The following is a 27424-nucleotide window of genomic DNA, read 5'->3' on the forward strand; positions in this document are numbered from 1 at the left end:
AGACTCAGTTGAGAAACATATGGACATCATAAAATCCTTCTGTATGTAGCATCTGTACCTTCTCATTAGTGAAATATTGTAGTTATGGACATTTTTTATTACGTTCAAATGTGGCTTTTTATTTTTGCTTCAATGGGTTTTTTGTTTTAGAATGTAATTATATTAATGTTTAAATTGGCAGGGACTTTTATTGTTTGAAGTCCTTTCCTTTCAATAAAGATGTCATACTTAATTTTTACTGCATACATCCGCAGAAATGTACAATTGTTTCCTATCTTATTATTATAATGCTTACCTTTCTCAGATAGTCTTCAAAACATTTGAGAGGCAGGTAGGAAGACATATTGTTCTCATTTTCAGAAGAAGGTAGCAGGTACACTGTTAGATCCAGGGTCACACAGTAGTGAATTACTGTGAAGCTGAGGGTGACATCTGTATTTCCTGTGTTCTGTTCACAATAGCAGGCTGCTCCCATGGCCATGTTAAATGATATTTTCATAAATTTATACATTCCTGGATTTCAAAGTGCTTAGCTTTGTAGATATGCTGATCAGATTTTATATCTATCAGTATAGTCATAAGGGAATGAGCCTTACTGTTGTCTACTGATGGGGGAGAACCGCAACCCCAGTAGTTAGTGCTAAAACAAACACACACCTCTGAGGGTTATTCATTCCTGCAGTCAGTCCATGTGCCACACTTTTCTCTGTCCCCACTGGCCTGGCCTTATCAATTATATACCATCCTTTCATGTGCCACACTTTTCTCTGTCCCCACTGGCCTGGCCTTATCAATTATATACCATCCTTTTAATGGTCAAAGCTGCTTTGAATTTTATCAGTATGGTCATCAGGCTTGAAGATCATCAGGCTCACTGATGAGAGAATCAGAATGTGATTTTTGAGAAGATAGAATATTGACAGAGGACAGTAATGGACCGTCCACTCCAGAGCCAGCCAGTATCGATTAGAGATCATGTTTTTCTGGGTGTTAGGACACCTGTCTTCTCTTATTAGCTCTGCTTCTTTGGCTGAACTTACTAAATCAAAGTGAACAGAGAGTTTATGCAATTATCTGGTTGTTTCTGTTCATGTAGACAGTTTCTCTTCGTATCTAGCTAAATCAGATTTAAAAACAAAAACAAAAAACAAAAAAAAAAAAGGATAGCAACTTGTTCTTCTGTGGAGAAGGTACTCATGACATTTTTTTAAATCATTTTTCCAAATTCCCTCTTCTTCAAATCTCACTAGACTTTTTCAGGGTAATTGCCCACATGATTTGTAACAGCCAAGACTTATGATATTGTATTGTTATATTAAAAAGTGGAATACATTATCCAGGATACAGAAGAAAGCATTGTAATTTCATAGACAATAGCAATATGTAATGTTTGGCAAGCTTCGTGTATTTGACGAAAATACTTTCAGGCATTTTATTTATTTAAAAAAATTGTTTTAATTGTTTATTTTTGAGAGAGAGAGAGAGAGGGAAAGAGAGAGAGAGAGAGAAAGAGAGAGAAAACCAGCAGGGGAGGGGCAGAGAGAGGGAGACACAGAATCTGAAGCAGGCTCCAGGCTCCGAGCTGTCAGCACAGAGCCTGACGTGGGGCACGGACTCACGAGATGTGAAATCATGACCTAAGCTGAAGTCGTATGCTCAGCCAACTGAGCCACCCAGGCACCCCAGCATTTTCTAATGAGGAGAGGGTATCAGGAACTCTCTACTTCATTAGGTTTATTTATTTACTATCTTTCCCTAAATGTTTGGTTTATAGGAGTTCATCAAAATATTTTAAGTGTGAAATTTGGAAAAAAAAATTATTCAAGTGTGGTTTGCCATTTACTATAGGTTATTCTGTTTAGAGCCTCAAAGAGAGGAAAGCAACCCATATTTAATATTCTTTGCTAACTAGGGAGAGTATAGCATGCTGCTGGTGAGATTGAGAAGAGTTGGGATTGCTGGAAATGGTACTTTCTTCCCATTTCTACAGAATATATGATAAGGAGATTAGTGTGGAGTAGTCTAGTTTGCATGGAACTGTGATGAGTGGAATTTGACTTGGCCAGTGAAGGAAGGATAAAATTTGGTTCACTCAAATATCACTCAAGATATTTGGCAGCAAGTCACTGAAACTAACTTTAGTTAATTTAAGAATTAAATAAATGTATTACAAGATATCGACTCTGTTTTCTGTTGCTTTGGACACGTTGCCACAAATTTAGCGGCTTGAAACAGCAAATGTTTATTATCTCAGTTTCATTGCTGTACATGGCCCAATTGCATCCTGTGTGCAGGGATCTCACCAGGTGTTGGTTAAGCCTGTAGTCCTATGAGAGGTTCACCTAGGATCAGATCTGCTTCCAGCTTTCCTAGATTGTTGGAAAAATTCATCTCCTGTGGTTGTAGGACTGAAGTCTCTATTTTCCTGCTGGTTGTCTGGGGCCACTCACAGCTCTTAGAGGCAGCCTACTGTTCTTTGTCATGTGACCCTCTCAGGTAGTCTTAAAACATGGCAGCCTACTTTTCAAAGCCAGCAAGGAAGAGTTGTTGCTTCAGTGTGATAAGACAATCTTTTATAGCATATGGGAGTGACATGACATCATTTTCGTCACAAAACATCATCTAATCAAGGGAATGACATCACTCATCCTTGCCATATTTTGCTGAATAGAAGCAAGTCATATGTTCTACCCAAACTTAAGGGGAGGGGATGACACAGTGGCATGACTCGCTAGAGGTCATTTAGGATGAATCACTGAATCTTTTTTTTATTTTGTATATTTCAAAGTTTATTTATTTTGAGAGGGAGAGCAGGAGAGGTGCAGAGAGAGAATGAGGGAGAGAGGATCCCCAGTAGGCCCCACACTGCCAGGGTGGAGCTGGATGTGGGGCTCATACCCACGAACTGCGAGATCGTGCCCTGAGCTGAAACCAAGTGTTGGACTTGTGACTAACTGAGCCACCCAGGCGCCCTGCCCATTGAATCTTTGGAATAGTCAGCAGACCTTGCTTAGAAGCCACTCAGTCAAAAACAGTGCTCAAAATCTGTCTGCAGAACCGATTCTGTGAGATATTATTGCGGACACTGTTGGCACACCAGCTTCTATAATAGAAGATGGGCTCTGTGTCATAAGACAGAGCATTCTTCATATATACCAATGTGGTTTGGTTGCTCATGGCCCAAAAGGATGACAAGTGTCTACTGCTGGAAAGAAGGATAAAAAATGTGAGCAAATGATTACTTAATGAAATGTCAAAGGTTTTGACCAGGAGAGGCATGATGACCGACTGGAGATGGGGTTTAAATGGAGAGTAGCTGGAGTCCTGCAGCTCCTTAGAAAGAAAACTCTTAATAGGATTTGGGAGAATGGGGGTAATGAGGTTCCATTTAGGAATGGTAGTAACAAAGGAGTAGAAGACTTTAAAAAGATGAATCTCTAGGAGGCATGATAGTCTAGGAATTGACTTCATTAGCCCTTAATATATTCCACATATGAAAGAGAAGGACTACTGCCACTCGTCCGTGCCTGGAGCCAGTATGTGATTTGGAGGTCTGCAGCTTGCCCTCCCCTTCTTTTTCAGGAGAGAACAGAGCCAGAGACCATTTCAGATCCATTGTACAATTGGGGCCCAGTGAATATCAGGTATTGTGTAGGGGCATGGAGGTCTATTGAGTACAGCTTGTGTTTCAGGCACTTTGCAGGAATGATTTTATCCAACCTGCATCTCATCTCTGGCCACTGAGTTCCAATTTTCCTAGTTCTGCCACCTCCACTTCCCTCCCAAGCAAATGGAGACTTTGAAAGGTTAAATACATTGCTAAGGGTCATTCAGATATGGGTGGGACCAGTTGAATCTAGTTCTGATTTCAAAGCCCATGGTCTTATACATCCTGTACTCACAATCAGTAAGTGAGGCTTCCAAGGGAAAGCTTGTTTTTCCCACTGAAGTGAATGTCAGCACTATAATTGCTCTTGGGTTCCTTCGTTCATCTTGTGAGAACTGGATACTGGAGTATGAGGGTTAAACAGAGGAGTGAGAGAGTGTGCTGTATCATGCCTTCTTTTTTCCCAGCAGGAAGTACAGATTATAGGTCTGTCTTCCATCTAAAAGTAAGAATGTGGAGTGGAGGCTGTATATTTTTATTTCTACTTATCATTTTGGCAGAAATATAAAGCTCTGTGTCTCCTTTTTCTCCTATATGTAGATTTCTATTAAATTCAATTAGGAAACATTATGAATTTTCATCGCCTCTTTGACCATAGGGTTCTTTCTGTAGCTTTTTCAGTAGATGCAACTGTTTTGATCTACTTGAAAAGTCTATTGAGACATTCCTCCTTTGTTCTTCTATTACTCAGTCCCCCTTTCTACTCTGTGGTGCCTCTGAATTCTATTCATAGATATTCTGCTTTTTTTTCCTTCTGTTTTATGTACTTAAATCTCTTCTTTAAATGGATCTAGTTCCATTGATCGGAATCATTTGCTCAGATCCCCTTGCTGTTCTACTGCAAAATACAAGCTCAGTATGGGACTCATCTGTATTCTGCTAATTTTACAGAGTTGTACCCTCCATCCCAGCATGGTATGAGGAAGACTTTAAGATTTCCCTGGGTATTCAAGTCAGAGTGTAAACACTTTAAACTGAATACCCTAAAGCAGCTTTCTGATTGGATTGTATTCTATCAGGTGCATACCTATGGCTTATTAGGGTCAAGTACAAGAAACTAATCCCCAGCAAGTTATAGCTCAGGAAACTTTGAAGTACACTTATTTTTTCATATAGGATTTAGATGTTTCTAACGTAGCCTCGGCCAGATTTGACTCTAAAAGCTGAAAAACCTTAGCATGGCGTGCAGATTCTCTCATAGTCTGGACCTAGCCTCTATTTATTACCTTTTCATTTTTAATTCTTGCCACTCCTTGCTGTATGGCTTTAAGGATATAAGCCCTAAACTTAGAACTAGAAAGTGGCTTAGGTTTTACGTAATGAACAACCAGCCTGACATGTAAAGAAAAGTCAAGATGTGAATGTGTATATGTGGAGGGAGTAAGAAGGTTGTAGGGAATAAACAATAACAATGTTTCAGTTCCAGCATCGAGTCATTCTTGAGGCCATTCTACTACTGTTTTTGTGGTTTTATGTTATGTGAGCAAGAAGTTATACATAAATTGAGTTTCTGTCTCTTTCAATTGAAGGAGTACTAAATAGCACACGTTTCTTTCAGCCAAGGATTCTCCACGCATTTTCTGAACCTGCCACCTCCAGAACTATCAGTAGCTTATCTCTTAGCCACAATCAGAGCTTTACTCCTCTGGGGTTTTATTTGGAAAGTGTGCCCATTAGGAGGTGCACCTTCTCTGTGCTCCTTTCCACCTAATCCCAACTTCTTTCCCTCCCCTGTTGTGATGCTTACCGCAGCTGACAATAATCTCGTTCTTCTCTGAATTCTTAGAGTAATTTAGGGCTCTGGCAGTGGTTTACACAGACTTAAAGTTTAATTTTAGTGTTAATTGATTTTAAAAACCCATAATAAGAAAGACTACTGTATGAGTAAAGCCATTAAAGGAATTTGCATTCTATTGCCCAGAATAGCATTTTTATACTTCTGAGATATAGTGATATACTTAATGTATGACTTACATAGTTTTTGTGGTCTCTTTCCAATTTGTCGGTGGCCCACTAGAGACCTATAGCCTCTCATACGTATTTGGAAAGAAAGGACGAGGCGGTCTGGCTTCATGATGAACACCCTTCTAAATAAAACACGATGCGGAAGAACAGTCTGATTTTAGCTGAGGCTACTGGTCTCTACAGTATGAACCTAAGTTATTCTTATTAAACATTTTATGTAACTATGTAGGAACATAAAATAAAGTACAAACATCTTTACTTGTAGATTTCACAAATTATAAAACGAAAACCAACAAGCCAACATTAAATGTACACAACAGACCCGAAGAAATTAAGAAGAGCTGGATTGACTTTTATGACAAGTGATGTATTGCTGAAGTTACGTTGCCAGTGTTGCATTTAAGAATATAAAGATGTAGCCTCAGATCCTGTTCTTATTTAATCCATTTCTGTGTTTTATATTAATATACATGCAGAAAGTATCCTTTGAAAAAAATGAATTAAAAAAGAAAATCCACAATAGTAACTTCAAGGCTTTGTTTGCTGGTTCAGGGTAATCAGACTTCATATATGAACAAAACTCTCCAAGTGAATAATCTTCAAATCAGTTTTAATGAAGTATCACCTGAGTACTCTATAATCCCTTTTTGTTCTCTTAAAAATGTGATCAGCATTGTAAAATTTTTGAATTCTAAATCAAATGTGTGAGCCATATCCAAAGATTGTAGGAATGGTGAACAGATTGTGTAGAAACTCCCCAGAGATAGCATGCTGTGTCGCCTTCAAACACGATGATGATTTTAACCACTATAGTGCAGGTACTTTTGGATCCCTTGACCATGTGTTCTATAATGACTCAATTAATCCTCACCTTTTTTCTCATCAGATTTTATTTATTTAACAAACTGTATGCTATTTGTCTTCACCTAGTACCTGCATGATTGAGAACACCAATAGCATGAAAATTCCATGGTGGTTATTTCGTTTTAAGATACTTATTCAGAAATTAATTAGAATATATTCATATTTATTTTACACTTTTAGATCATTGTCCTACTGTCCCAAAATGCAAAAGCAGAATTCCACATCAAACTCATGGATTTCAGTTTGAAGTACATAGATTACAAATATTGTCACTTGAAATATTATACATCTTACTCTGTGTTGTATTATTAACTAGATTGTAAACTCTGTGAAGGCAGAGAGAATGTGCTTACTTTTTTTTTTTAAGTTTATTTATTTTGAGAGAGAAAGAGAGAGAACAGGAGAGGGGCAGAGAGGGAGAGGGAGAGAATCCCATGCAGGCTCCACAATGCCAGCATAGAGCCCAATGAAAGTCATGAACCATGAAATCATGACCTGAACTGAAGAGTCAGACACTCAACCAACTGAGCCACCCAGCCGTCCCTGTGTTTTGTTTTATTCCTCAGCGCTAAGTGCGTTTCTCAGTTGGTGCCTAAGAAGTATTTGCTTATAAACAGTTTGACCAACTGTTTATATGTTGTTACTTCCTAGGGCACTGTGAGCTCCCCATTGAGGGCAGGGACTACTTCGTTTTAATCTGTAGACTCCAAATGCCTGGCACAGCAACTTTTACATGAGAAATGATCAGTAAATGTTCTGAAAGAAAGAGTGGATGTGTTATTGACTTGTGTGTGTGTGTGTGTGTGTGTGTGTGTGTGTGTGTGTGTGCATGTCTTCTTTTAGATCACCTGTTTCATATAGAAGGCAATTTTAACACTTTTATAGATCAGTGTTGTCTAATAGAATTTTCAGTGGTGATGGAAATATTCTGTATCTCTTGTTCTCCATTTATCATAGTCACTAGGCATGTGTGACCTTTGAGCACATGAACTGTAGTTAAGTCAGGCTGAGAGCCTGAATTTACTTTTATTTAATTTTAATTATAAAATAATGCCATGTGGTTGGTAGGCAGCTCAGGCAGCCTCCATTCTTAAACTCATTTGCCCACATCACCAACACTACATTTTTTGGTTGTAATTGGGTGTTGTTACTGGAGATTGTTGTTATTGGGTAAATGAGTTATATTAACTAATTAATTAATGCTCTATTACTTTATACACAGGGCAGTATATTCCATCAAATTGGTTTCATTCTGTTCCCAAAGGACTGATGACATTGTGTGTCATCTCACCATCTGATTTAGGTGTTCATCATTTCCTTATTAGTTTAGAGGCCTGACACTGACCAGTTTACCAGATAAGCTTTACATATACTTTCTTTTCTAATGGCCCAGGTTTCCTTGTCTCTCCTAATAAACCATTTAAACTTGGATTCACTATTTGTTCATCGTTATTATCATCGTCATTGTATAAGATGGTGTTTATAATACCCTGTCTTTGATGTATTAATGTCTGCTGATATTCTGATTTTAAAGGTACTGTATTCTTAAAAATGTCTGAATTGCTTTTCTTCTATTAACATTTTTGCTTTTCTTATCATTTTATCCTTTCTGGTAGAGAAGAAGAATGAAGTAGCATCATACACACTTAAACATATGATAACTCAATCCTTATGTAAGACGTAATCCCAACATAACACGTTTCAAAGCTGGTATCAGGGGCATGAAATCAATACAACAGGAAGGCAGGAATTGCTCTAAGTGGCCAAGGTTTTTTATGCAACTTGTGGCACTTCAAGAGAAGACTTTGATTAAAATCCATCATATAGTTATTGAACTTCAGTATTGGGTATGTTCACATATATTGTCTCATTTAATTCTTTAGAGAATGCTGAATCTAGTAATATATAATGGTGTAGAAATTAAATATTCAAATAAATTGAAATAAACTCTGTTGGCAAGTAGAAATACTTTAAAATTTTCCATTCATTCTCTCCTGCTGGATATTTAATAGTTGTTTTATATGGCAGAATTTGAACACACATACTTAGGTGTGGAGACTTGTCTTTGTTCATTCTTTTAGTCTAGCTTAGCAGTTCCCAAATTTGAATATGCATCAGAATTGCTTTTCAGGGTTATTCACTCAAGTGCCTGTGAACTATACTTTATGGCTGAGTTAACCCCTTTTCCAAGGTGGTTTTGTCAATTCTAAATTTTCATCTTGGAACCTACTTTTTCCTCTTTACCCAAGAGATACATCTTGTTTATTTCTTTATTTTCACTTTCATTCCAGTGCAGGGCTACTCATTGAGAGAACCTGTGGATATGCTTTTGAATAGATTTCACAGGATAGGAGAAAACTCAGTAGCAATATATAGAATTTTGCACTCAGGAATTGCCGATTATGCTTTAGTCTCTTGATTGCTTTCATCCGCCTCTTAATGGTGAGATGCTAGCACTGCTTTTTATCTTCTGTCCCAACCTTGCTGATAAACCTTTCCCTAAAAATACTTAATGATGTGTATCATGCATTAGGTTCACACCATCTTATACAATTATGATGATAATAACAATGATCAAATAGTGAATCCAAGTTTTGTGAATTGTACTATAAATAAATAAATAAATAAATAAATAAATAAATAAATAAATTTAACGTTTATTATTAATTTTGAGAACATGACCTGGGCTAAAATCAAGAGTTGGACACCTAACTGACTGAGACACCCAGGCGCCCCTAAATATATTTTTAATCTACTTATCTGTTTGACTCAATTTTTAAAGTTACCTGCATTAAAGTAAACATTTGATGAGTTTCACACTGTAGTAAAACAATAGTTATTTGCTTTTATTTATAAATATCAGCAAAGCCATTGCCAGACTGTGTGAGCTAACTTGTTTACTAAGAGCATCCTTTTGGAGTTCCTTACTACTCTTTCTTTATTAAAACAAAGGTAATAAATTCAACTTGTGTATTCAAAAATATAATGCTAAGACTGCTCAGGCCAAATGGGGAAAATATAAGCCAAATGGAGTGGGTTTTTAGAATAAGGGCTACAGTTTTAATTTCTCTAGAATAGCAGATCTGAAATATTCTTGGGGGAATTTATAGTTTTCAAGTAACTGTTGAAAACACATTAGATTTTTATTTCATATCCTGTTCTATTTTTCTTTTAAAGATATTTACATAATAAAACCAAATCTTTTGTATTTCCTCATGCCGTTGCCATTTTAAGTGCTCTTCATTCCTTTCATTCCTTCATTTCCTTTCATGCTTTTCATACAGTTTCCACCTGGTATCATCTTTCTGCCTGGAGGGCTTCCTTTAACATTTCATGTGGCATAGGGCTGCTAGTGAGGAATTCTCTTAGCTTTTGTATATAGGAAAGCATCTTTTTTTTTTGGCCTTCATTTTATAAGATTTTTTTTTGATATAGAATTCTAGATTGATAGTACTTTTTTTCTTTTTCTCAACTTTAAAGATGTTGCTCCACTGTTTTCCTTCTTGCATTGTTTCTTAGGAGAAATCTGCTGTCATCCTTAATTTTGTTTCTTTTTCTATGTAACACATCCTTAAACATATTCCCTTTTCACTGGTTTTGAAAAACTTGATTATGGTGTGTCTTGGTATAGGTTTCTTCATTTTTTTTTTTTTTTTTTGTGATTTGGGTTCATTCAGCTTCTTGGACCTATGGGTTTATGATTTCTTTTTTTTTTTTTTTTTTTTTTTTAATTTTTTTTTTTTAACATTTTATTTATTTTTGAGACAGGGAGAGACAGAGCATGAACAGGGGAGGGTCAGAGAGAGGGAGACACAGAATCTGAAACAAGCTCCAGGCTGTGAGCTGTCGGCACAGAGCCCGACGTGGGGCTCGAACTCACGGACTGTGAGATCATGACCTGAGCCGAAGTCGGCCGCTTAACCGACTGAGCCACCCAGGTGCCCCTATGATTTCTATCACATCTGAAAAGAATGTCATCACTCTTTTCTTACAAATTTGTTTAGTTTCTTTTGTCTTCTATCGTCTTTCAGGAACTCCAGTTACATGTATATGAGGATCACTGGTGGTCTGTTTATCTTCTTTTATTCTTTTTTTTTCCCTCTGTTTCATTTTGGATAGTTTTTATTGTGTCTTCAGATTCACTACCAGTAACCACATTTAATGTTGTTGTTGTTGTTGTTGTTGTTGTTGTTGTTTATCACACACATTTTAGTTTTCATCTCTTGAAGTTTAATTTGGGTGTTTTAAAAATATTGGTCACTATTTCTAACTTTTTTGAACGTATGGAATAGATTTATAATAACCAATTAAATGACCTTGCTTGTGAATTCTAGCATCTTTTCAGTACTTGACCAGTTTTATTGGGTTGATTTTTCTACTTGTTATGGGTTATATTTTCCTACTTCTTTGAATGCCTGGTTATTTTTTGGTGGATAACAGACATTGTGAATTTTACCTTGTAGAGTGTGGGATATTTTTATATCCCTATAAATCTTAAGTATTTTTTTAATGGGATGCAGATAGTTACGGAAACAGTTTGATTCTTTCAGATTTTGTTCAGGTTTACCCTAAACCCCATGAATTAGAAGGTTTTCCAGGCTGGTTGGTGGGAACAGGCACAATTCCCAGCCTTGAGTGAGTACTAGGTACTATTCCCTGTAGTCCTTTCCTGTGGTTCTTTCCCTGGCCTTGTGTTGTTTCCCTTATATATTGTGCTGATCAGTACTTTGCAGAATACCTGAGGGTTATCTGCAAATCTTTGGAGATATCTCTGTTTAGCTCTCATTCCTCTGGAACTCTGTTTGGAGATTTCTAGCTTCTCTGATCTCCGTAGATTCTCAAGTACATCTCTTCAGTTCAGGAGCTGTGCTGGGCTGTCTTGATTTTTCTTCCCTGAGCTATTATCTAGAAGCTGAAATAGTCATAGTACTCATGTCATCAGTTTTCCCATTTCTTAGGGTTTGCCTTATGTTTCCCATTTCTCAAGGATTATTGCCTGGTATCCAGTGTCTTGAAAATTGCTGTTCCATATATTTTGTACAGCACTTTCATTTTTACAAGCAGAGTACATTTCCCATCCCTGTTGCTCTGTCTTGATTAGAAGTGTGTGTCCTCCATTCATTTTTCTCTTCCATGTAAAATCTTGTTGGTCAGGATAACTTTGGAGATGATTTAAGTATGTAATACTCATTTTAATGCAGTTTATTGGACATCCTTTTTATTTTTCAGTAGTTTCCAAACTTTTGTTTTTTAATTTTTTTTAACATTTATTTATTTTTGAGACAGAGAGAGAGAGAGAGAGAGAGAGCATGAACAGGGGAGGGTCAGAGAAAGAGGGAGACACAGAATCTGAAACAAGCTCCAGGCTCTGAGCTGTCAGCACAGAGCCCAACACGGGGCTCGAACCCACGGACCGCGGGATCATGACCTGAGCCAAAGTCGGACGCTTAACTGACTGAGCCACCCAGTCACCCCCAAACTTTCTATAATGAATATTTCATACTGAATTTTTAATTTTAAAAATTAAGTTTTAATGGTCAGTTATGTCCCATATTATGCTTGATGATTTTAATCATTGCCCTAGCCATTCAAAATTCTTCTTAAGGCAAGCCAGTCATAAATTAAGAATTTAAATTATTTAAACATAATTTACATATTTTTAAGTGGATAAAACATGCTACTATAAGGAAGTGGTATATCCTATTAGCTTGTTTTTTAAGAAGGATTAAAGTCAGGTAGCTTTGTGTATAGTATATTCTTGAATTTATAGGATGTGAATGACCATAAAACAGCTAAAAAATTGCTGTCTTTTAAATTGTATCACTTTTTATGGAGTTCCTTTTTATATTTATTTAGGAGATTCTGTAGTTCATGGATAGGCCTCTAGAATGTTCACATATCAAGTAAGTAGTGAACTATGTGCTGTTGAACTATTTTATTTTTGGTTTTCTCTAGTATTTAAGTGATAAAATATAGCACTGTGAACTTATATGAGAATAGAGTGACAAAATTCAGGAGCACATCTTGCTTTGGTACATGCATGTTGTTACTTTAAGCATTTTCTGGCAGTAAGGGCACAATTGACTGTGTTAATTTAAAAGAATCTTTGAGGTGGTATAGTTCCATATGCTGTAGGAATATGTCAATGATTTTTGTATTTTATAGTTTGAGTTTTAATGTAGTCTTTTGAAAGCTAGTTGTTAAGCATGGCAGGAAGACTAGAGTTGCTTTAGAATTCTTAGGAAAATAATTTTGTAAGAACAAATTAAAATTAACTTTAACTTTCTTCAGCGCTGTCATAAATACCAGCACGATGAATCCAAAATTGTGGCAATGTTACATTGCTCTGTTTCCAGTATTTAAGCATAAAGGTTAGGCCAGATTTATATTCTCTTGTAAAATTGAACCAAAATATAAACTATTTCTAGAATTTTAAGAACAGAATCTTGAAAATTAAATACCACTCTGTGGTGGAGACTCCTAATTATCTCCCAGTATCTCCTTTCTCCATTGTCCTCAAACCCAGAGCCTCTGAAGTTTTGCTGGGATCAGACCCCACAGAATAAAGATGATACTTCTCAGCCTCCCTTGCAGCTAGGAATTGTGCCATGTGGCAAAATTCTGGCTGTAGAAAACAAGCAGAAGAGATTTGAGTGACTTCCAGATGGGCCATTAAAGCACAGGGGTGGGCTCTCTCTTCCCTTCTAACTTGCTGGAAAGTGGATATGGTGGTGTACTCTCTGAGACCTCCTTAAGAGGCCAGCGTTCTAAGGATAGAGGAGCAACAGGATTGTTTTTAAAAAGCCTGGGACAGTGACGATGACTTCTTGAGGCAGAGCTGCCAAACCAGCTTGAAGCTTTATGTGAATGAGGAAGAAATTTCTCTCATCTAAGCCATTGTTATTTTGCGTCTCTGTCACACACAGGCAAAGTTATTTACACTGTTCTCCCAATTTTTTTTTTTGTTTGTCTGTTTATAAGACAGGTTGGTAGTGAATTTTTATACGTGCAAGCTTAAGAGGAGCAAGTGATCATGCATCACAGAGATTAAAACTTGTTCTTTGGACGTGATTAAAAAAATTGAACTAGTCCAATATCTATCAGCTGAAGAGGACCACATAAGTAATGATGGCTCTTTGAGAAACGTAAACAAAAATTTGGGGCCCATAGTTCCTATGCTGACTTTTGGAGAAAACAAGGTTTGAGAAGTGAGAGAAAGCTAAATTATTCAGCTTTATACTTGCTCACAGTCATCAGATTTTTTTTTTCATTTTCCTGAAAATATTTTGTATTTCATAGTTGTCAAATCCTGAAGTCCACTTTTCAGTGCTAGTGTGAAATGGCACCCTTGGCATTTTACACTGTTTACTACTTACTCCCCTCTCTGGAATCTATCCCTGAGCCTCTGTGATGTCACACCATTACAGTTTCCTTCTCTGCTTCTGCTCTCTCCTCTGTCTCCTTTGTAGGATCTTCTTCAGTCCACCCCTGCCCTGTGCACACACTCTGCTTCTTGACTCACTGTTCCTTTTGCTTCATGCTGGAGAGATCACAAACTGCAGCCATTGGCATGTTTTGTTGATATCACAGAATTTAAAGAAACATTGCATTAATTGTCCATATTTGAAAATCTGGATATTTAACATGAAACCCAGTTTGGTTTTTCTTGACCAAGGAGATTGGACAATACTACTACATCTACATTTCCCATAGCATTGGGGTTGTTAGAGCTGAGTTATAGCTGCTATTTTTTGATTAGATGTGTTCTTTCCTCTTTGTTATAGTGTCTACCATTCCCTATTGCTTATATCTTGTATTTTATTTATTTTCCTCTCTTGCCTGATCTTTTAGGCATTTATGTTTATGATACTCACCTTCATGTGTAATTTGTTTTAAATTGATCATTTTTAAATTAAAAAAAAAAATTAATGCTTGTTTTTGAGAGAGGGTGAGGGAGAGGGAGCAGGGAAGGGCCGAGAGAGATGGAGGCACAGAATCCTAAGCGGGCTCCAGGCTCTGAGCTGACTGTCAGCACTGTGAGATCACGACCCTAGCTAAAGTTGGACACTTAGCTGACTGAGCCACCCAGGTGTCCCTAAATTAATAATTTTTAAAGGCACTTTACTTTCTGGGGTGCCTGGGTGGCTCAGTCAGCTAAGTGTCTGACTCTTGATTTTGGCTTGGATCTGATCCCGGGGTTATGGGATTGAGCCCCATGTTGGGCTCTGTGCTGAGCATGGAGCCTGCTTAAGATTCTGTCTCCTTCTGCCTCTCCCATATGCTTGCATAGGTGCTCTCTCTCTCTCTAGGAAAAAAAAAATGTGATTTCCCTTTCCTTCCTCTTCCTTTTCAATTTCACTTCCTCCCCCATCTATACTATTATTATCCTAATTAGACTATCTTGTTGTCTCACCTGGTTTCTTTGCAGTAGGCAACTAGATTACTTTTATACCTCTTATCCAAATCATTTAATCATCCTCCACACTGCTTCTAGAGTGACTTTTCTAAAATTAAAATTTTAGTATAACTATTACCAGTCTCAAGACTTTGAGTGGCTCACCTGACTTCTGGATGACTTCAGACTCCAGCATTGGTATGTACGTAAAATGGTGCAGCCACTTTGGAAAACAGTCTGGCAGTTCCTCAAAAATTAAACAGAGTTACCATATGACCCAGCAGTTCCACTTCCCTCAGGCATATAGAGGGAATTAAAACCACGTTTTTAGACAAAATGTGTACATGAATGTTCTTATCCATTTATAATAGCCAAAACGTGGAAACAACCCAAATGTCTACCAGCTGGTGAATAGATAAACAAAATGTGGTACAGGCACACAAAGGAATATTACTGGGCCATAAAAAAGAATGAAACACTGATATATAAGACATGAAAACAGTATGCTCAGTGAAAGAAGCCTGACTTATAAGGCCTTTTGTAAGGTCTCATTTGTATAATTCCACTTAAATGAAATATCCAGAGATAAGAATAGAGTAGTGGTTGTCAGTGACTAGGGGGAGGGGAAATGGCATGTGACTGCAAAAGCATATGGGTTTCTTTTTGAGGGTGATGAAGAGTTAGGTAGGGCTGTTGGTTGTACAACTCTGTGAATATACTAAACAAATCATTCAATTGTACAGTTTCAGAGGGTAAATTTTATGGTATGTGAATTATAGCTCAAAAAAATAAATCAGAGACCATAACAGACATGACTTTTGCTGATCTTTCCAGTCTCTTTTCCCAGTCCTTTCGTCTTCCCACACCCCTACCTGCCCCTTTCCCCCTTGTGTCGGTGTACGAATCTACTAACTGTTGGAAGAGTTGCGTGCTATCTCTCAGTCTTATCCATTTACACATTTCTGCCAGAAGAATTCTGTCCACTCTTTTCTCTCTCAGCCCATCTAGAGAATTCCTGATTTTCCTTCAAGTTTCAGTGAAGATCTCACATCCTCTGGAGTTCCTTCCTATACATCACTGTTGCTGGATTACTTCCAAGGATTAGGTAGATCCTCCTGAAACAAGCAGGAGCACCCTACAGTATGAAAAGACATTAACTTTGTTGCACTTATCCAGAATTTGCAACCAGAAAATCTAGAAAGAATCTCCTTTAACTTCACTGTGCTTGTAAGTTCATGTTTTGTAGTTTTTTATTTTAAATAAAATATGGTGGGCCAGGTATGGGGAACCATATTTTAAAGCAAACATTTTATAAGAGTCTTAATCCAGTTTTGCTGACTCCACACTCCATTCCTCCAACCCTGTGGGGATTAGGAGCATGTCCTTTGTGACCCCCAAATACCCTCAGCATCCATTGTCATCCTGAATGCTAACTGTTCATTTTTCTGTCTCACTATCTGGATTGGGGACTCCTTGGGGATAGCTGTGTGTATTTCATTTTTCTATCTCTACAAGTAAATCCTCATAAGTCTCCATAGAAACGATTTGTCAAATTTTGAACGAATGAATGAGCATACTTAGTGCCATCAAACGTAGGCATATGGGAGAGAGAGCTTATATGTGCTATATTGAAAATCAGAGATCTGGGGCCATTTAAGAAATCGTGTGTAATCAGATGACTTTATTAAAACAACCTGATCTCTCCTCTCTCTGCTCTCCTCTTCCCCACCTTTAAAAAGTTATTTCAAAAAGAATAGATTAATACAATGTGAGAAATTTTACTTTTCTCAGCCTGTGCACCTGAGGAAGGTGTTAGAGGCCTAACAGGAAGGTATTTTTAGGCCTTTAGGAAGGCCTAAAGTGGGTATTAAAATGGCACTTTGCCCAACAGATTTTTACAGTGTCTTCTGTATTTTTCAAAGCAGTCTTTCTTCTTTTTTTCATGTCAGAAAATTCATAAGTTAAAATTCATGTACTAACATTAACTCCCAGTTTGGATTGTTTTCACTGTGCAGTGACAAATAGCGGCTGGTTAATGTTTTCTCTTTGAAAAATGTGATTATACTAAATTATTTATAAGTGATCCCTGACTTTTTTACCTTTGTTTAAAAAATGTTTAATGTTTATTTATTTTTGAGAGAGAGAGAGAGAGAGCATGAGTTGGGGAGTAGCAGGGAGAGAGGGAGACACAGAATTTGAAGCAGGCTCCAGGCTCTGAGCTGTCAGCACAGAGCCTGTTGAGGGGATCGAATTCACCAGCCGTGAGATCATGACCTGAGCCGAAGTCGGACACTTAACCGACTGAGTCACCCAGGTGCCCCTTTACCTTTGTTTTTTAAAACTAGAAATACTTTCCTATCCTACATTGTTTCATTTCCCAGAATCTGAGTCTAAGACAAAGGTTTGGAGAGCAGGTAGTTTCTTTAGGATGCAAAGAATACGTGGATGGGGGTAGGGCAGGCAGTCAGTAAAGGATGTGTATTAAGCCAGCTACCATTTTGGGCAACTGAAGCTTAATTTGGGGGTGGGGGAAATTGCAAGAAAGCATCCCTTAGAGTTGTCTATCCAAGACACCACAGAACCAGTTACTCCTTAGTTGAGGCTGCTTCTAGCCTACTGTGGAGAGGGGAGAAAACCCTCAGGTGACTAAATGGAAGTGTTGGCTGTTCAAAGTCTGTGGGCATTCATTTGAGTGGTAATGGCCATGGGATGTGGGCAGGCATCAACAGTATCTGCTACATCTGGAGGTGGTGCACCGGAGTGTAAGGAGTGCTGAAGGGTGACAAGTGTCAGAATTTAAGTTAGCCTTACTCAAGCATTTACCCAGCCATCGGTTAAGTACCTACTATGTGTGCAGTACTGTTCTGGGATAGACTGATTTGCATGTTGAACCACTTAGCTTTTTTAAAAACTCAGGTTCTTCCACTTACAAAGATAACTTGTTTTCTTCCTTTAAAAGTTGAGATACAGATGGGATGATATTCCTGCAACTACTTTGAAATGTTTAAAGCAGAATTTCAAATTTATTATTGTGGTATTTACCCAAATTTACCCTGAGAAAACAATGAAAATGAGGTTAGACCATAAACTTTTCTCTTGTCTGGGATGTGTTAGCTGGTCAAAAGCTTTTTTTTCTGAGGCTGTGCGAGTTTGGTCTCTATGTGCAGTTTGTATAAGCCAGTAAATTTATAAGTTCCATGAAAGGAATAAGGTACCATGGGGATGGTTATTTTTAGTCAGTTGGCAGTGAAGGCATCCCAGGGAAAATAGATAAAATGAACCTTAAAGTAATAGGTAGGAATTAGCCATGTGGAAATAGGGAAATGATGAAGAGGCAGTGTATTCCAGGAGAGCTTGTGTTCAGTCCAAGAGGCAGTGCAGAACCCACTCAGTGCCCAGGTTAAGCTTTTGACCCATGGGTTGGTCATGACAGGGTGACATTTTGTCTCCATTTCTAACTAGCTGTGTGGTATATAACTGGTTACTTAAGTTTTCTCAACCTTTCTGTCCTTAATTATAATTTGGGGATCCTAGTAGTATCTATACTACAAGACTGTTGTAAAGATAAATGAGATACATTATATAAGGCAGTTAGAATATATTCTCAGTAACCTCACCTGTAGCTTTTGGTATCAGTATAGTTTCAGATTACAAGTCATATTTTCTAAAGATGCACCTATTTCCATACAACAGATTTCTCAAAGTATATGGAACATTAATCCTACAATATCTGCAAGAAGAAAAGATCATGAAGTTAAAAGAATTTGATAAGCCCTGTGTACCATAGATAGATGTCATGGAGAGTCACATTAAGATATTAATATCTCTGAAAAGTCTGTGAGTAAATAAACCCTTTTAACCTTGTTTAATACTGTGTATTAAATTTCTTTGGGGCGCCTGGGTGGCGCAGTCGGTTGGGCGTCCGACTTCAGCCAGGTCACGATCTCGCGGTCTGTGAGTTCGAGCCTCGCGTCAGGCTCTGGGCTGATGGCTCAGAGCCTGGAGCCTGTTTCCGATTCTGTGTCTCCCTCTCTCTCGACCCCTCCCCCATTCATGCTCTGTCTCTCTCTGTCCCAAAAATAAATAAACGTTGAAAAAAAATTTAAAAAATAAATTTCTTTAATCACCAGTTTCTATTAGATACCTATTCACATTGGATGTTTTTTGGGAAATGTTAATTGAAAGAGCTTCATATAGTGGATCAAGCAAGTTACCAATAACTATACATCCACATTAATATTGCTCTATCAGAGAAATCATCTTAAGGACTTGTAAATGTCTTTAATATGACAAAATATTATTAAGATACTGCTCAAAATATTTTTTGAGATTTTCTCTGTAGATATACCTTTGAGCCAGTTTATTAGTCCCCCCACATCAATCATTATGTGATCTGGTACATATTTCATTCCTCGTTTTCTACAGAGAATTGTATCACTTGTGCTGTGATTCCTCCTAGGCCTCATATCTGTTCAGAATGATGTTTTTTTGGCCTCACTTGAGATAATTTAAAGAACATTCCCCAGACAGTTCTGAAAGTCGACTTCCAAAAATACTTGGAGTAATGCCACCATCATTAAACTAAGTGGATAACTTTCAAGGTGAATGGTTTTAAAAGGGGCAACAGCTACTTAGTTGTGTATTTTCTCTGCAGAATAAATGGCTTGTCATTTCATAGTCCTACAAGGAGTGCTGAATTCCTACTCTGTGCTTGTCTCTGTGGTCGATATAGTCAATTTTGGGAAAGTGTTCATAGTCTAGTTGGGGAGAAGTAAATATTCAAAAGTAATCATTATAGGAGGGGATAAATATAGTCATAGAAGGGTCAGAGCATTATGAAAATAGAGAGGGAGGGGTCTTTGTTGGAGGTCAAAAAAAAAAAAAAAAAAAAGAGCATGCAATGAGCCTTGACCACCAAGTGGAGAACAGAGAGAGGATATTCCAGGTTGAGAGAAGTCAAAGTATAGAGGCCCAGAGATGTGAAAGAGGGTGGGGAACTACAGCCATGTAAGTGCAAATGGAGTGAAGATGCTTCCTAGGAAAGTGGAAGGTGGTGAGACTGGGAAACCAGATGAGGTCCTGACCACAAAGGGCTTTATAAGTTCTAGGGGATGGAGTTTGGAGTTTCTTCTCTAGCTGGTAGCACACCTCTGATAGACTACTGAACAGAGATGGCCACAGTCATCCTTGTAAAGAGGTTGTTTTGGTAGTACCATGAATTTGAGTCGGAATAGGGGAAAACAGGAGGCAGGGAGCTCAGGAGGCTACTGTAGTGGTCCAGGCAAGAATGAGTCTAAGCTAAGGTAGCAAGAGTGATGGTGAGGAAGAAGGAAAAGCTTTGCAAGTTGTTTAGGTGATGAGAAGGTATATTGTCGTCAGTGACTGGATAAGAAAAATAAGGGGAAAGGGTAGTCTTGGATTCTTTCAGATGAGGCAGGGTTAGATATTGGCACCATTTGGTATGATTGAGAGTCAAGAGAGAAACACATTTTGTGGGGCATTTACTGAGCTCTGTTTTGTACTTGTTTAGTTTGAAATGCTTATTTCAATGTATACCTTTATTGATTCCCAGAGTAGCTACTCTGTGCTAGATAATGTGCTAGACCCTGAGACTATGGCAAGAAAAGAGTCACAATGCTCCAGGTGCCTGTGAAGCTTACAGCTTAGTGGGAGAGACAGACACAAACACATAATTACCCAACTCATTACTTAATTAGTAAATAAATAAGAAGGGGACCTAACTCATACGGCATTGTGCAATCCGTTCTGGTACTTAGCAGAACAGCCTGGTCTGCTAAAAGAGATTTGAGGTCATTGGTAAATTGTTGCTTAACTAAACCCATTAGTGAGATTGCCTAGACTGGGTTTGCAAAATGAGCAGGAACAGGGACTGAGGTTAGAATAACATGAATGTTTAAGGAGAATGGTGAATGAATAAAGTTCTACGATGAATGTGGAAAACCTTGGCAGAGTAGTCGAAAGAAAGTTGAAAGTTGAAAGTAGTTGAAAGGCAGTGTGTGTAAAGTGTTGGGAATGTGGCAGAGAGGTCAAATAAGACAGGTGTGCAAAAGCTCCCATGAACTGGTAACGGAAAGTCTGTGTTGGCTCTAGCAAGAGCAGGTACGTATTGTATAAGCCATATTTCCATGCACTGGTGACCTGGAACTGGTTTACACTGACTTGTGAGAGCCAGCTTGTTAAATTTTCAGCAAAGGTGCAGGCTGGTTGTTAAACATAGCCATTACTGTCAACTGAATTATGTATCATTACAATTAAAGACATTTTATTAAAAATCAGTATAGTAAATGTTCAAAATTCATCCTTCCTAATTATTTTACTACATTCTCTTATTGTCTATGCTCTTAAGGTTATTTTTGTCTAGTTTATCTGGATATGGATGTACCATATAAAATTGTCCTACTGCCTACCTCTTCTGGAGTCTATGTTCACTGACTTCACTTTGGTATCTTGAAATTTCCCATAGTGAGAGTTTTGATACCATGGAAATTGGCAAATGCTGCAAATGTGAGATTTTGTTGTGCTGATTGTCCAGACTTAAAGGGATAGATATATTGTTAATAATGCAGACTAAACTCAAAAGAATGTTGGATATGTAGCAATTGCATTGTAAATGGTACAAAAATTGAAGAAATATTTTTCCAAATATTCTTCATATACGTAAAATATTATCTAATTCAACAGAGAAGTTGTTCCCAATATTGATGAGCAAGAGAAGTTCTGACATACATATTCATTGTTTCACTTTCATCTTATTTATTAATGTAAAAGAAAATATCAACCAACATTCATTCATGTCAGAGCACACCAGAGTTGGTAAATATCAATGAAAGCATTTTCTAAGAAACAAGTTGGAAAAAAAAAAGAAAGCAGTTGTCTGTGTGGAATTTAAGGTAAAGAATGTTGTATATTTCATTATTATGTGTAAATTCTGTGCTATGTCTCTTTTATACTAGTAAAATTTATAATAAACACACATGCATATATAAACACATATTTTTTTTATTGGAGCTGATTGCTAAACACTTATTAGCACACAATGGTTGTATATATGGGATGTTTGGAAACAAGGGATCTACTCTTTTGAAAAGCATGGCAGAGGAGGGATGTTCCTTAGGTACTAGGTTATAGGTAGCCAGAAGACATTTGCAGATTGGGGGCTTTTTTGCTTGTGTTTTTGTTTGAATGGATTTATAGCCCTAATGAAGAAAGCTAGTAGAGAGGGAGAGATTGATGGTGTAGAAGGTAGAAGTAAATGTTGGAAGAGGGTGACAAACATATGGTAGGAAATGAAATGCAGACCTGTGAGAAAATTGTGGGAAAATTGAAAAATAGGAGGATCCTTATTTTTCTAAGGATGAGGAATGATAACATAAGATGTGATAAATTCAAGTACAGGTACATTAAACTCATTTACATCAGTGAATTGTAATTGAAGAAGTGGGAAGGATGAGCTCAAGAAAAGAAACTCAGAAAGGAACCCGTTAATTTATGAATAACTTATAGAATGAGAGGTGAATATGTAATTGACCAGGGTGAATTTTCATGTTGATTTAATTTCTGAAATATGAGTTGAAATTTTAGTCTGTTTTTCGGTGGAGACATTTAAATAAAAAAGGAGTCAATTTAAAGGTACCTCATGCATTTAAATGCCAAGTGTTGTTTCTTTTACTTAGCCCTGCAATGTGATGCTACATTTCCATGGACACAGGTTGAGCTTCTATTCTACAAGATGATCAGAAATGGGTATAATTTGAGGTTGACTAAACTGCATTCATTGCATGCATGGATAGTTTGAACACAAGGTAAAATGTTATCCAGACTGCTGAAGAAAACAAGTCTTATTTTGGAACATGACTTTCTTCAGCATTATAATTTATGACTTTTTCACTTGGATTCTTGCTTTTAACACACTCATACTTATATATATGCTTCAATCAAAGAAATGCATAACATTTTTGCTTATCCTGTCTCGGTTCTATTAGTTTGTCATTATTAAGATTTACAGTCCTTATTTGCCTCTCAGTTGAAATATAGTAAAATAAAGAACTATTTTACATTTGCATGGTAGTTTAACATTTCAAGTCTTTTAAGATCTGTTTTCTCAAATACATATTAAATAATTGGCCTAAGTATTCAGAGATATTGGTACTGATGATGCTAAATGTGGATATTGGTATTGAAAATTCAGGTAGCTGGCTCCTTGTTGCCATTGTAGTGACCATCATTGAATCTGACACTGTGTTACCTACCTCCTTCGTAAATCTAATACCACTTCAGCCATCTGGCTGACGATCCTGGCATCTTAGCCTTGATGTTTAAAAGAATAATGCCTTACTCTGTATTTCCGTTATTAGAGTTAGAACACTGTTGTGGCCCTGCTCCAGTAGCTGGTCCTTGTGTTTGTTGATTGATTCATGGTTGCAGGAGGCTATTGCTGTTCTCAACCTCACGTTCATGTTCTAGGTAGCAAAAAGGGGGTGGGGCAGGGGAGGGACAGCACCAGGCAGGTGGTGTCTTGTTTAATCACAAAAGCAAAAGCTTTAGAGAACCTTAGCACTTCCTTAGCAGTGTTCTGCTTATACCTTGTTGTCCACTCCTAGCTACAGAAGAGATTGAAAAGTGAATATTTAGTTTCCCAACATCTGTAGCAAGAGACAGCATAGGAGAGAATGGCTTTGGTTAGGCAATTAATAGTGTTTGCTAAAGGGGAGGCTCTAAAGCCCTGTGTAGCTCCTACCTTTGCACTTGTATTTCTCACCAATTTAAGGCTGTCTTATTTGGGAAGGCAGCCTTTTCAGTCTCCATACCTACTGGCCTAGGAGAAACTTTTTTGGCCTCCATCTAGACTTTACTTTTAATTGGTAAGTAAAGCCATCAGACAGTTCCTGCTGGACAAGAGGATCCATTCTTCAGTGTCAGTCTAGATAGAGCAGTTCAGGAAGTGAGACACAATCCTGGACTTGAAAGGGGACCAGTGTTAACAGGCTCTCTTTACCAAGCGTGGCTGCTGGGAAGGCTCCTGTGAAAAAGTTCAGCAAGGAGGAAAGTATTCTGAGAATCTGCCTGATAATACTTTTTGTATCTGAATGCTTTAAACAAGTATAGCTGCACACATTACTTGGTTATTTTCTGGTTGTTTCCAGACTTCTTGTTTGAAATATGTTAGTTTCTGTGCAGCTAAAATATGTTAGAAAAGAGTGAAATTTAAGTAAACTATTCATGGACTACTTGGGAGCACTGAGAATGGGTCTAAAAGGAATATTTCTAAAATCCCTGTCTACAGGCACCTGGGTGGCTCAGTTGGTTAAGTGTCCAACTCTTGATTTCAGCTGGCTCCTGATCTCACATTTTGTGAGACTCAGCCCCGTATTGGGCTCTGCTCTGAGCTTGGAGCCTGCTTGGGATTCTGTCTCTCCCTCTTTCTCCCTTTCTTCCTGCCCCTCACTCACTCATGCTCTCTCTTTCTCTCTCTCGCAAAATAGATAAACTTAAAAAAAATCCCCGTCCTGATCAATCTTGCACTATTCATACCTGCAAAAATATTTCTGACCCTCTAGGCATGGAATGATTCTTTGTTTTGGATTTATGAGAATAATTATTAAATGACAAAGAAATTTGCAGTGTGTGTAAGTGAAAAGCCAATTATTAAATTATTTGCATAATTAAATTCCACCAGGAAGATATAATGAAGTATATATATTTTTTCTGAGATCTTAGTGTATTCCAGTATTGAGCTAAGCAATTCATACATATCATTTGATATTCTTGAAGTAGTTACTATTATTTTCCCCTTTTGTAGAATGTGATGCTCACAGAGATGAAGTTTCCTGCCCAATATTTCAATGCCAGTACTTCATAGCAGCTGTGATTTGAAACCAGGCAGTTTGCCATACCTGCCAGGTGTGGATCCGTGCTCTTAATAATAATAACATTAGGCATTATGCCAAGGATTTTATAGTCATTTCATCTATTATTCATTAAAATCCTCGATGTTGGTACTATTATCATCATCCCTCTTTTACAGCTGAGAACACTGAGTGTTAGAGAGATTGAGTGGCTGTTTTAATTTATTGCAGCTTCCAAGGCATGGCTTCCAAACCAGGCAGTCTGATCTGACTCCACGTGGACCCTAGACACTTCACTACACTGCTTGTATGTAGTCAGCCCCATGTTTGGCTCGTATCTCTATAGTTATTAAAGTATGTATATGAAATGTAATGTTTATTCCTAAAGAGAAAATTTCATCCACATTATAAAATTCCAGAAAAGGCCTCTCATGTTTCTCAATGATTTCGTGCTGAGAGACTTTACTCTGCCAGATCAAATTTGGTAACTGTTTTCTGGTGAAAATTTAATACAGATTGCTTTGTGCCTTGCATGTATGACCAGAGCTTAGATTAGTTCATTTTTTAAGGTGAATTGAGTGAATTTCTCCTTATCAAAATTAACTAAATTCATATTAGAAACATTCCAGGCTGAGAGAATCTGACACAAAAATTCAGCAGTGATGAATGCCTGACTGGAACAGTTATATTTTATGTGACTTGCTGATGTTTTACGACAAGGGAAAAGTGACCATTTTTATTCTTTAAGTACCACTTCGCTCAAAGGATATTAATAGATAGCAACATGTACTTCCTTTTACTTTGAGTTGTGATTGGAAAGAAAGTGTTTCTCAGTCTCCAATCTATTTCATTACAGATACATTTGTATGAAATTATAGTTCATTTTAGGTCAGTGGTGCTTTGGTTTTGGTTCAGATATGTATAAAATAAAATACAATGCAAATGTGTTACATGGGGAAAAACCAACTCTGTATTATTCCAGGCACATTTCATCACCTTTCTTTCACCCAAATTCAGTGCTATATTTTATAGTGACTGACTCACAGGGGAAAGATCTATGACTTCTATCTTGCTGCATGACCTTGGGAAAAGTTAGCTTAAATGTATGAAAGGATATTTCAGACATTGACTCAGACTAAATAAATGTGCTAAATTTGATAAAGTGAGTGGGAAATTTTTCTCACCACATGGAACCACTAATGGGCTTGGGAAGTAAACATGGTTAAGTAGACAGAGTTGCCTTTTTATTACAATAATTCTGAGTTGGCCCATTAGCATGAATAACATTTCAGTGAATTTCTCATTTAAGACTGACCCTCCCTCCAACACTCCTCCTGCAAAAAAAAAAACCCAAAAAAACAAAAAACAAAAGAAACAAACAAAAAAACAAAAAACACAAAAAACTGGCTACACAAACCAAACAAAAACAAAGTAAAATGTCTCCAGATGAGAGAGGTGTTGTGGTTGAATTGTGTTCCTCCAAAACAGTATGTTCAAGTTCTAATCCCTGGTACCTGGGATTGTGACCTTATTTGGACAAAAGGGTCTTTGCAGATGCAATCAAAATAAGATGGGGTCTGGGGCACCTGGGTGGCTCAGTCGGTTAAGTGTCCCACTCTTGATTTTGGCTCAGGTCATGATCTCACGGTTGTGAGATGGAGCCCCACATCCAGCTCTGCACTGACAGCTTGGAGCCTGCTTGGGATTCTCTTTCTCTCTCTCTCTGCCTCTTTCCTCACTTGTGTGTTTTCTTTCTTTTTCTCTCTCAAAATAAATAAATAAATAAACTTAAAAAGAAGGTAAGATGAGGTCATACTGCAGTAGGGTGAGCCATTAATCCAGTAGGGCCAGTGTCCTTATAATAAGAGGAGAAGAGAGAGAGAGAGAGTCAGGGACATGCAGGGAGAAAGCCATATGACAGCAGAGGCAGAGATTGGAGGGATGCAGCCATAAGGCAAGGAATGCTTAGGACTGCCAGCCACCACCAGAAGGTAAGAAGAGGCAAGGAAGGATTCTACCAAGTCTCAGAGGGAGTATGGCCCTGCTAAAACCTTGATTTCAGACTTCTGTCCTCTGGAACAGGGAGAGAATAAATATCTGTTGCTTTAAGCCACCTCATCTGTGATAGTTAGAGCAGCCCAAGGAAACTAATGCTAGAGTGCGTTTGAATGGTGGTGGAGAGTTCATGGTAGTGGTCTGTGGACTTGCTCTTTCCCCTTGTTCCACATTTTCCTTTTTCTCCTCATCAGAAACATGAGAATACTGGGTTCTTTTTTCCACGTCCAGCACATACCTTTGCAACATCACTTCATCTCTCTGGGTTTCATTTGCTATGTGGGTGAAGGTAAGATGTCACACTGTTCTACGTAACATTAATGGCTGACATTTATGGGACTTCCTTATGCCAGGCCCACTGCTTAATGTGTATTATTTATATACTCCTCACAAGAAACCCATGAGGAATGTATTTTTATTATCCCTACTTTACCAATGGCCCAAATAATGACATTTGTCTCTGACTTCTCACTTTTTCTTGACTTGTCCCTTTAGAGACTAGAACATGGGAATCAGAGCTAAAATAGTGGTAGTATTTATGTTTCTTTGACAGATACCTAACCTGACTTAATCTGAGTAGAAAGGATGTAAAAGCCATTGGAAAGGAATGAT

At 37.7% G+C, this 27424-nt stretch overlaps 1 protein-coding gene across 7 annotated transcripts in view; it reads left to right on the plus strand.

The window, feature by feature from the left end:
* Window positions 1–27424, plus strand: part of HDAC9 (histone deacetylase 9) — a 944501-nt gene that overhangs the window by 3280 nt on the left and 913797 nt on the right. Inside the window, exon 1 of one of the 7 annotated variants that reach the window (XM_045495018.1) lies at window positions 18708–18728. The exons of 5 other annotated variants lie outside the window; for them this stretch is intronic. The gene's annotated coding sequence lies outside the window, so the exon portion shown is untranslated. Of the gene's footprint in view, window positions 1–18707; window positions 18729–24992; window positions 25065–27424 lie in introns of those variants that run through there. One more of the 7 variants, XM_045495017.1, reaches the window with a different exon arrangement.

Source organism: Leopardus geoffroyi, chromosome A2 (assembly GCF_018350155.1).
Source record: "Leopardus geoffroyi isolate Oge1 chromosome A2, O.geoffroyi_Oge1_pat1.0, whole genome shotgun sequence".
Classification (NCBI taxonomy): domain Eukaryota; kingdom Metazoa; phylum Chordata; class Mammalia; order Carnivora; family Felidae; genus Leopardus; species Leopardus geoffroyi.